Genomic DNA, 12,362 nt, shown 5'->3' with positions numbered 1-12,362 from the left:
TTCGGGTTGTTAGTACCCGTCCGCATGTTCAGGGCCAACTGATAGTAGCTGCGATATGTGTAATCAATGAATGATAAGAGTTGTGAGATTAAATTATTAATAACTAGCTGCGCCCCGCGGTGTCACCCGCGTTAGACCGTATCGTAAGGAATATCGGGATAAAGTTGCCTATATGTTAGTTCAGTTGTCCAGCTGTCTACGTAACAAATTTCATTGAAAGAAAGAAAGAAACATTTATTTGCATTGCAATCGGTTCAGTGGTTTTTGCGTGAAAGAGTAACGAACACACACGTCCTTACAAACTTTCGCATTTATGATATTAGTAGGATATGGCTAGACGCTCGCCCGGCGCCGCCTGGAAATCAAGATTCCTGTTTTATCGCAAGGGAGCATTTCATCAGGAAAAAAAGTCCTATCACCCAAGTCATCTCATATTCTGTGTGTTTACCAAGTTTTAATCCGTTCAGTTGTTTTAACGTGATTGACGGACAAACATGCAAACAAACAAACTTTCAGATTTGTACTATCAATATGATTATATTAGTGGGAGGTTCGGGTGACGATTTGTAATTTTATATTGTGATTATCTATTTTAATTGAGAATAAACAAGTTTAAATCGAAGAATAAAAGTAAATAAACGTTTTATATTATTGTATTATATTTATACATTAACTTCAATGAAATGGTGAAATTGAAAAATCAGTTTCCCAAATAAAACGCACAGAGCAGCGTTGTCACAGAGGCGTTAATTGAGTGCAGTGGTGCAGTGTGCAATTAAATATTAATTGTGTCCCGCCCGTGACAAATGCGAGCCCGGACAGCTGTTAATTTGACGTACTGTGTGTCAGAGAGTAGGGGCGCACAGAGGCTGTTGAATATGTAATTTAATTTTTTATGTTTATTACGACAAAAGTTTTTAATTATGATTTTCGAAAATTATGAATTTCGAATTAAATAAGTTGTGGAATTTATAACATTCTTGAGCTGATTGTGAAACAAAATTTGTATTTTATCATTAACATTAAGAGCATAAAGATGAATGAGTTATAAAAAAATACAGGAATAGATTATGAATACAAACATCCAATGCAAGTGATTAATTAACCTTTGCTTCGGTTTACTACAAATAGGTACATATATTTATGACTATGATTGATTTATATTTTGAATTCAAAATATATACCATATGTTGGTAAATATTTATAATCTTATTTATATCTTTTTTTAAGACACAAAAGTAGATATTTTGCGCTCACTTACACGCCTCAGCTGTAGCTGTCTGTAAACCTACACCAATTATAAAATCAACAGAAATGTATTCAAAAAAACATAATATATCATTAACTATGTAATTAAATATAAGTTGTCCTTTTCTACTAAAGAACGAAGTGAAACATCTGATAACGAATTTCTAAAAACACTCATAAGATACTATTAATTTATGGAAATTTCATAACTAAACATACTCAACAATAAACCTATCAATTATATTCTTGCATACACAAACACTCTGTATTCAACTACTCTGTGCCAGTGATCTACATTAATGCTCAATTGAACTGCCTGTTCGCAATTTGCATGAGGTAAAATACATAATATATTGGACTATACATTAATACATATTCAGTTACAACTGCGTATCGTATCTGAGTTTTCATCATTAGTAATTATACATACCATTATATATATATATATATATATATATATATATATATATACCGTACCAGGTACCTATATTATATGTTGAATTAATACTAAATAGACTACATCCATAAATTATTTGATTCAAATAATATTCTTAATACAATTGCGTTTAATATCGTCCACGTTTTTCCGGAATAAGTAACATTAAGAATGTTTAAACTGTCCATCCAATCATTCATAAATTATTAACAAATTATGTAAGTACCTAAATAATCAGACTTTTATTATAAATCAACAAAAAGTAACTTATAACAAAAATGATTTACAATGTAATCCAAAAACAATTGTTTTTCATCCATAAAATAACAATACAAACCAATATCCGATATCAAAACATCAGAGATAGAGGTGCAATTAGACCAATTAAAACGCACGGGCATGTTTTAGCGGGCAACCCCACGGAATTAGAGATAATTCGGCAAGGTTGGTACTACGGTATGGCGTTATCGATGGTTCGAATTTCAAATTACGCGCCGCTCGGTATCGGGTAGCGCCCTCGCGTCGCGCGGCAACGCAGGTATATTGATCTCGCCAGCTAAGATTATTGTATCCGATGCTTGGAGATATTTCAAACATGGCAACTTTAGATGAATTGTGAATCTCGAATTGAGAACTTTTTAATGTTTGTATGAAATACTTACTGTAATAAATCATCTGTTTGTTATGAATTTAGGACATTTGGGTGAATTTAACGCGCAAAGAGTTTAAAATCAAATTTTTTACAGTCTATAATATAAGTCTATATATAAGTCTATAATATAATATTTATCAAAACCTACATTTTCTTCACATATACATAAATTTTACACATAGCAAAAAGCGCTGTGAGTTGACTTTATTTTAAATGTTATTACTTTTAACAGTATGGAATAAATAAAGGATTGTCTAAAGTATTAAAAGAATTGACTGGGAAGGGTAAGGAAAAGGATACCGGCTTCATGTGCTGTAAGATAGTAAATAGTATCTCAATTGAATGAATATTTAATTGTTGAATTTGAACAATTAATCAATCGCAAAAGTCACCTACATGGTGACTTCTGTGTCCTGCATATATTGCCAGCTTATTTCGCGTAGATTGCTGATTTTTTTTACAAGGAATCTACCCGAAAATTTAACAATAATTGCCTTTGTAATGGTCTATCAAGCCATTATTAGAACCAGAATAATTTATTCTCTTTACCCACGACAAAATCCATTTGAAAGAAGCAATTTACTTTCTAGTCCATCAAAAAAGACGTAAATCAAGACAAATTAGGTTTAGATCCAGACTGGTCCTACGCGGGAGTACCAGGAGAGCAGACAGAAGGAAGTGTAAATAGGTGTGAGACTGCGACCATCCGGCCAGACTTGCTAATGGCATGCGCATGGTATAAATTATAAAAGACAGCTAGTTTAAAGTTGTAACTCGAATCATTTCATTTGTAGCGGACAATACCACATTATATAATGTAAACACTGCCACAGACATGCAAAATTTGAGTCTGGGAGTCGAGAAAGCTTCCGCACGCACCGGGAAAGATACGAAACCCTAAAAAAATATCGGCGTGAAATAGGAGAATGCTAGTGTGTCGTGCGGTGAGTGGGGGGGCCAAATTTTCCAATTTCAATCAATTTAAAACAAAAAATGTATGATCAAACTTAAAAACATACGTATAACATCGTTTCAATACATAATTCAATAAATAAACAGTATTGCTTTCGCTCCCGCGTCCGCCCATGCCTCGTCCACAAAATTTAGTTAAAATTAATCGCTCAGATGATGAGCTGGCTAGACGCGGCCACAGACGGTCACGCGCAATGCAAATGGATACGGCCTTACTTGTTTTAATTTAAACTAATTTGACCAACATTATCAAAGACATCCCTGCTAATATAATAAATGATGGTACTTTGTTAAGAATGTAAGCGAAAAGGAATTTTGAACCTTTTCAAAGAACGATTGAAGTATTTTGTTATTCAAAAAAGACCAACAATGTAATAATTATACTTAATTTATTAGAAGTTTTTGATCAACTTATGACAGAAAAAGCTTACTTTTAATAGCTGTTCTTAAACGAAGGACAGCTTCTACAGCTTTTTTGTGGGTTTGCAAGCGTTTGGCGTGATTCTTTTGGGTTTTATAACAAATTAATATCATTTTGGTTATCACGATGTGGAGTCATGCCTCCCCCCAGGGACGTCGGTGTTCCTATTTGTAGAAATTGTAAAGAAATTAGAAATATAGAAATTGTAAAAAAATTATAAAGACTTATGAATTTCCCATAATTTATTTGTAATGAAGATTAAAATGCAACCTCTTCACCAAGGTTTCCCGAACACCAATATAAAAATAATACAGTGAAATCGAAAGTATATTGAGTTAGAGGTAGGGTGAATTTATAGGTTGGCAAAATCATCTGGTCAAGTAAAAGTGTTATGTTCACTTGGGTTATATTTTAGTATTAAGTTTTTGCTACGGGAAGGTGTATTAGGGTTCTTTTGGTGAAATAAATTTCAAAATCAGACTAATATTTTCGGAGCCTTTTGGGTACAAACAAACAAAATTTCGCAAGCGTTAAATTCGGACTAATTTTAACCATCACATTGCCACGTGGATACAACAAAAAATAATGTATGTTTATCGTTTAGGAAAATATGCTTTTTGTTGAGAATTCGTATCAAATTTTAAGTGTTTAGGCTAGTTAGTTATCCTACTAATATTATAAATTGGGAAAGTTTTTAAGGATATGCGTGTGTTTGTTGCTCTTTCACGCAAAAACTACTGAACCGATTGCAATGATTTTTGGGACGTAGACAGGTGGACAACTGGAATAACATATAGGCAACTTTTTATCCCGATGTTCCTACGGGACACGGACTTACGCGGGTGAAACCGCGGGGCGCAGCTAGTAAGTATCTAAAATTGAAATCAATCACAACGCAATATGGTAAAGGTTAACTCTTACAACGCATTTAATCACAATAACTACATTGTTATCGGTCGCTCAAGGTTGGGCGTTGCAATTAGTGCGTTGTGTTGTCTAGCGCTTAAAATATCAGCTATTGACTTGTAAGCAGTACTGCGAATCTCTAGGGTTGCCACTGTCACGTTTGTGGTCTTAATTTGTACTGGTCCAAAAACTGCTATATAATTCACTAGTATTCCGCCTGCGACTTCGTCCACGTAGTCTAAGAATAGATAGACCGTAGTCACCACATAGTTCATATTCCCGACGGAATTAAGGGTTAAAAACCATTCTATGGCCTTCTCGGGTCTCAAACTAAATCTGTACTAAATTTCATCAACATCATCAAAGAGACAGACAGACAGGCCTACTTTCACATTTATCATATTAACAGGGAGGCTTGTGCATAAATATCTTCATTTATAAGAACATATAAAAATATGCGAATATTAAAATGTTTTCGTTAGAATTGATTATGAAAATTCTGTGGATGCTAGATGCTGCTGCGATGAGGTGTTTAAACAAATATCCATGTGATACTTGAAGGAGATTTTATCATTTTTTCTAAGTTCTTTAATCTAAGTGTAAATTATCTTATAGTTAGTTTTATTTAACAGATCCTTTCCATCGGCAACAGAAACGTCTCATACTGTTACACTCAATCTACCTACGGAGCTCTGAACACCGTGTTGCTTTTTAAGGACTTTTACATGTAATACATAAGCATACCCCAAATCTCCTATAATAAGTATTTTGTCTACAGTTGACAGCTCTACAGCTTCGCCATGTAAAAAGTACCTATGAGATTACAAAACAGTGGCAGCCCTTTTTTTTTTAGTGGGGAAATCATGCATAATATACCCACGGATACCGGGAAAGGAGCCGTGGGTTATGTCGGATTCCTATTGACTAAAACCCCACTTTGTTCCGACGCGCTGCTTTAGCCGGGACTGCGGGAACACATTGCACTCTACCGCGTGTAGCAGTGGCAGCCCTAGCTAACATTGTCGGCCAATTACTCGTTAAGCGTACAAATTGGCGCTCAATAACAAAACATTTGTTTGTCTTTTTGTTCCGTTCAAACATCGCTAATTATTCAGCGGAAACTGATTTGTTTGTTCTGTTAAAATAGCTTAACAATCGCTGACGATGATTCTTAATTCATCACGTGGCGTGATTGGCTGTGCCGCTGTGACGTCATACTCCTTGGTAAGTGGACGGGTTTATTGTGACATTTGTTGTATCCATGTTAATAGACATGACGTCATAGGGAACACTCGTCACATGACAGATTATGATGTCAATTTAAATGATTTACGTAATAGCTGTCTCTTTACGGTAATTATTTTATTACTTTTAAAAATTTGGATTTATGGGCAAAGATCATAAGAAAGAAAGAATAAAAGATACAACATTTTTTATTTACATTAGTGATTTAATACGATAACTAGTGAACAAACATATCATATAATTTATGTCGAAACGTATGCATCAGAATTTATAATCTATATTATACTTATTATGGCTTGGTATATTGCTTGTAAAGTAACATGTACATTGTTATGCATGAAACATATGTCTATTACTTCCAAAGTATTAAAGTAGATTCCCAAAGATTTATTTCACGAACTTAAAAAGTAACAACGAATTTTAAAAACGGTATGTTAAATATATAAATCGTCTTTTCATTAATATATGAAGCATATAAAACTTATACATATTATGGTTCTTCGGCTAAAACATCAAACTAGCTACACGAAGTCTCATGAAAATTACTTATAGCAGATATTTTTTTAATAAAATATAAGTGAGGAATAAGGAACCTAAACGTAAAATAGTAAGCAAAGTATTTCAACAACATTTCTTTGAAAAAAGAAACCAAGACATTCTAATTAACGCGCCAAAAACCATAACCAACGTTCATTTGCGAGCGCGAATATGATTCAAACATTCTAAATTCTAATTTCAAATGTCCGTTCCATCTGACAGCTGTCACAACGGCGTCACGGCGATGCAACATGGCGTCCGGTTACAGTTTGCGCGCGAGCGTGAACGCCGCAAAGAAACTATCAGAATATCGTTTCCGATATTGGAATAGAAAATTCAATGTAACGTGTCAATCTTGTTAACTATTTCCGATTGAGTAATCCGCAATGATTGTTGGAAACTTGGTTAATACAATATAATTTCTCTCATGCTAAAATTCTCAAATTTCAGTTGATAACTTTCATAATTTTCTCTATTGCAAATCAGTTTCTTTAGTTCCTGCTGCAGAGTCATGCCGTTTATACGGTTTCAGGACTTCAGACCGAGGTTTTATACATATAGTTGGAACCCGCGGCGTCACTCACCTGGTACTCGGAATAAAAGTGGACATGGTAATCTATTTCTATACTAATATTATAAAGATGAAAGACCTGTATGTAAGTATGTTAGTAATTTCACCCAAAAACTATTGGATCAATTTCAAAAATTCTTTTACCTAGGCTCTTTGACATAGGCTATGTAAGTACCATGGCCGAAACTGGGCGAACGGCTAGTCTAGAATATAATCTTTATCTGTACTAAATTTCATTTGGATCCGATCAGCTGTTTTTCCGTGAAAAGTAACAAATCTACATTCGTACAAACTTTCGCATTTATAATATTTATAGGATTGTACAGTAGGATTTTACGACTTCTATATTGATACGACTACAATATGTGGAATATATATTCCAGTTGGTTTATATAAACCACCATAGTAACCACATCAAAAACAAAAAACATCACAATATCTAAAGAATACTTAGTATTTGTGAGAGTCCATTTTAAGATAAACAATAAAACAGCGACAAACAAGGGACAACGTTTTAATTTTGCTACCTTTTCTGCCGACTGTACTTAAGCCGTGTAGTTTTCTTCCGATGCCGACCGTACATTACTGTTATCTCCGGATCTAAAAATAAAACTGGATAATGATAACGCGCCATAATGCTAAGAATCAATTTATTACATCAACACCCGAGGGAGGGCGTTGGCAACATAAAACCTCTGAGGAATACATCATTATTATTTATAACAGGGGTTGTTATGAGTTTTGCAAATCAATTTAAAAAAATATTCCATTATCTGTTGTAATTTTATAATTATTTGAGGCTGTTTTTGTAGATTCTATAGCTTTACAATTATTTATTTAACTCTTCAATAAGATTGTGCACGGAAGAAAACTTAAAAAAAATTATACAATAAAGTTCCAGAAAAAAGTGCAGAATTTGTTTGGCGGCCGCATCACTTAGAAGTGATCTCTTCCAGATATTTAGAAAGAATGTTTATTTAACACCACATAATGTTAACGAACGTATAATAAAGAGGTAGAGTTATAACTAATCGGTGTGCTGCTAAAAAGGGTAACTACTCAGCATGTGGTATACGCAGCAGCGTAATGCGCAGCGCTGATTTTCAGTAGCCCCTTGTTGGAGTGCCAGTCAGAAGAATAAACATACATGCATACTTCTAGATATTTTAAATGCAAATTGGTATTTATACTAAATATTTTATTTATTTATAAGAAATAATAAATGATAATATTAATGTATGTTTAAACAAATTACACGTTCAATTATATGTTTAACCATATATCGCCTCAATTATTTATTTTGTAGAACAAATCGTTTGTTTACAAGACAGTGCTAAAAAAAATTGCCAGTGAAATAAAATCATTATTGGCAACAATAATTTCAAAAAATAAGACCGTGTATTTTTTAACTTCTTTGGTACATTAACACCTGCATCCGCTTATTAACGATTTGCCATGATTTTGAAGCTCTTCCATTATTTAATTTTAGTGATTTTAAAATATAAGTGCATATGTTTACAATGTACACGTGTAATCTGAAAGCCCATATCCTTTTCCTTACCCTTCCCAGTCCTTTCTTCTATTCCTCTCGTCGATCTTTCTTAATCCCTTTCTAATTTAAAGCAGGTATGTGTAGAAGCGTAAGGTCTGCAATCGACCCTACGCCTCTCCAAATGCTAATGGCGATCTAGGCGACCGACCAGCTCAATTACCGACGATGACAAAAAAAATGTAAGTATGTAAATGACAATATGTATACTGATTATATAAAGCTGATGAGCTGTGTGATAATATATTTATTATCAAGATAATTTAGAGTTTTGCTGAGACAAGCCCAAAAGTAGAGATTTCATAGAACTAGATCTATGAAAGTCTGCATTCAAAAACACCGTCGAAAGCTGTTAATTTGACAACACAAACTTAAACTTTTACTTTATTATAAACTAGCTTTGCCCGCGGCTTCGCAAGCGTTCAACTCAAGTAGATTAATAGATGCTATCATACACATAAACCTTTCTCTTGAATATATATATTAATAAATTATATATTATTACATTATTACTATATCTATTAAAAAACCCCATCAAAATCCGTTGCGTAGCTTTAAATATTCAAGCATACATAGGGACATAGGGACACAGAAAGTGACATTGTTTTATACTATGTAGTGATGTCTAGATGTATCGTATTGCTTGCTATAATTTATTCGTTGTTGGAGTGAGAAAATTAAATTTAGTCCCCATGTTGTGAGGTTTGGTGTTACAATCCGTAGGGGATAGTGGGTTGTTGTCGGTTGTTTTTGGGAATCAGTGTGTTATATGTATGAATATAATCTACTAGCTGCGCCCCGTGGTTTCACCCGCGTAAGTCCGTATCCCGTAGGAATATCGGAATAAAAAGTTGCCTATATGTTATTCCAGTTATCCAGCTGTCTACGTACCAAATTTCATTGCAATTGGTTCAGTAGTTTTTACGTGAAAGAGTAACAAACATCCATACATCCATACTTACAAACTTTCGCATTTATAATATTAATAGGATATAATCTATTTTATTGTTGTTCATTGTAATGTCATATGAACCGGATTTCAAATTAAAAGGTTCATTGTTCTCAATTCAAATAAATATAATATTAATTTTAGGTGTATAGCTTCATTATTAATAAGTTAGTGTTGAAAATATCACTATAAAGATAAATAGTGATAACATAAGCTTCACCAGCTGGACATATGCAGCTGGTGAAGCTTATGTAGTAGTTAAAATAACAAAAAATATATGAAAATATTTTACGTCAGTGTATATTATAGGCTGTCAATGACGTTATCAGCAAGTTATGAATTTAACCTTTCGTTTAAGTTATGCACTCAAACAGACATACTAAAGCCATAGCAAAGAAAAGTCATATTTATGTAACATTTATAACAAACTACAGAATAAATTAGCCACTCAATTTAATCCAACACTAAAATAAAAAGCCCAAGTGATAGCATCACCCTGTATACAAGGGGAGATATGATCTAGAGGGTGTTACAAATTATGTTCAATTATAAATTACAAGTGACCATAATCGAGTTAATGAGGGGACTGAGTTGTTTTCGAGGAATGTTTGGTAATAATGGGTGTTATTTGTCATATTTCTGTGTTATGGCTTCTGCCATATGGCGGAATGTCTTTTTTATTTCTTTATACAGATAAACTACTTCATTTACAGTTAATTTTAGTATAAGGATGTACATATATTATATCACACTAATATTATAAACATGAAAGTTTGTTTGTTTGGATGTTTGTCCGTCAATCACGCTAAAAGTACTGAACGGATTTTGATGATATTTTGTACACAGACTGATTAGCTGACTTAGGTGATAGGAAGGATTTTTATCCCGATCACATGTCCATATTACCCGGCGGGGCCGGGACGGACGACTAGTATTTCATAGTTCTTAGTTAATATATTTTAACAATTTAAAATATATTCAAAACATTTTTTTTTATATGTTCGTTAATCCAGCACTCATAAAACCAATAGAACTTAATAAAAAACGCGTTTCAAAGTCAACGAATAGTGCAAGAAGCCCTTGAACTATTCTAGTACGAACGATGATCTGTCAATTTATCATGATCGCTAGCGGCGTGGAAACGGCTGAACCCGTACAAGTGAGATGCGTGAGTTCCGATAACACGTGCGCTATCCGGATGTGGTATGCCATTGGCTCAGTGGTTAATGATTGAAGGGTATTTATTGGTACGTATGAATTAAAAAACTCATAAAGGTTTTGCAAATATATTAAACCTTTCTAGTGTTTCATATCAAATTTGAATTTTTTCAAGGCATACAAGCAGTATTACTGTTTTAATATAACAAACGCCTATATATAATTTCCTAATCGAAGAACAATCGTTCCCACGATGTCGCTGATTCGTCCTTTTTAAGGAAAAAAAGATACACGAAGTACAAACCGGCAAAGAATAATAAATTAAATATTAAACCTCTTTGTTTTAAGATGCTGGTGACATAAAAATTTGTTTACGAAAAAAAAACATATGTTTAAAAAACGAACAGTTGGTGTTGACATATACCTTATCATGTTGTAAACGGTAAAACAATGGAAACAATTTAAAAACCTTATGATGTTTGTTTGTAAAATTGATCGATCGGAGGTGTATAAAATTTAGTAAAAGTGTATAAAGCAGTGCAAAAGGTTTATATTATCAAAAAATGCATAAAAAACTTTCGTTAATTCATGAATTAATATTATAAAAATTAATTTATGCATGCATAATACCATACATTTGAAACACGCACGCATATCTATACTTATATTATAAATCTGAAGAGTTTGTCTGTTTGAACGTGCCAATCTCAGGAACGCTGGTCCGATTTGAATTATTTTATTATTAAATAGCCCATATATTTAGGAAGGCTATAGGCTATATATGTACCACGGGCGAAGCCGGGGCGGAACGCTAGTATAATATAATATTGAACTCTTTTAGTTATGGTCGAAATTCAATCACCAGGCCACCACTAGTTTGAGTAAAAATAAATAGATTAAATAAAAATAAATGGTTCCATGTTACTGTTCAGAAGAACAAAATCGAATGATAATACTGACATCGTTTTTTTACTAGTCTCTACATAATACCCGCCCCGAAGTGATCTAATGTAATTCTGAATTCCTAGTAGTGAAACACTATTTGACATTTATATGTACTAACTTAATTAAAATTACTTTAATTTGTTTTTTTAACCTTTATTGCAATCAAACTCTCGTAATCATAATAATACTAACTGCGCCCCGCGATTTCACTCACGTATGTCTGTATCCCGTAGGAATATCGGGACAAAAAGTTGCCTATGTGTTATTCCAGTTGTCCAGCTGTCTACGTACCAAATTTCATTGCAATCGGTTCGATATCGACATCCATACATACATTCATACCATATATCGATACCTACAAACTTTCGCATTTATAATATTTGTAGGATAAATGTTATTTTTTATCTTTGAAAACAGTCTACGTCATCACTGTCAAGGTTGTATGCAATATTTATGCGAAAAAAGTGAATTTTGCAAAACAGGCGGTGCTTTAAAGAATTCTATTCAATTCGCTTTCTAGGAACTTGAGGCAGTTTTAAATTACAATTAGCTAAGTGTTTATGATACACGCACGTTTTTATCAGTTGAAAAACTTTCATAATATTTATTATTATTATATACTCTAATAATACTTAGTAATAAGGGTGTTTTTCCTCAAACACGGACTTGTACTATAGAAAACATAAGAATTGAAAGTAATGGGAAAATCACATTAATGGAGAACATTTTGAAATCCTTAAAGGTACCAGGCTTGCATAGTCTGTTAGAGTTCG

The sequence above is a fragment of the Zerene cesonia genome, chromosome 26, assembly GCF_012273895.1.
Source record: "Zerene cesonia ecotype Mississippi chromosome 26, Zerene_cesonia_1.1, whole genome shotgun sequence".
In the NCBI taxonomy this organism is placed as follows: domain Eukaryota; kingdom Metazoa; phylum Arthropoda; class Insecta; order Lepidoptera; family Pieridae; genus Zerene; species Zerene cesonia.
This window is presented reverse-complemented; position numbering follows the sequence as displayed.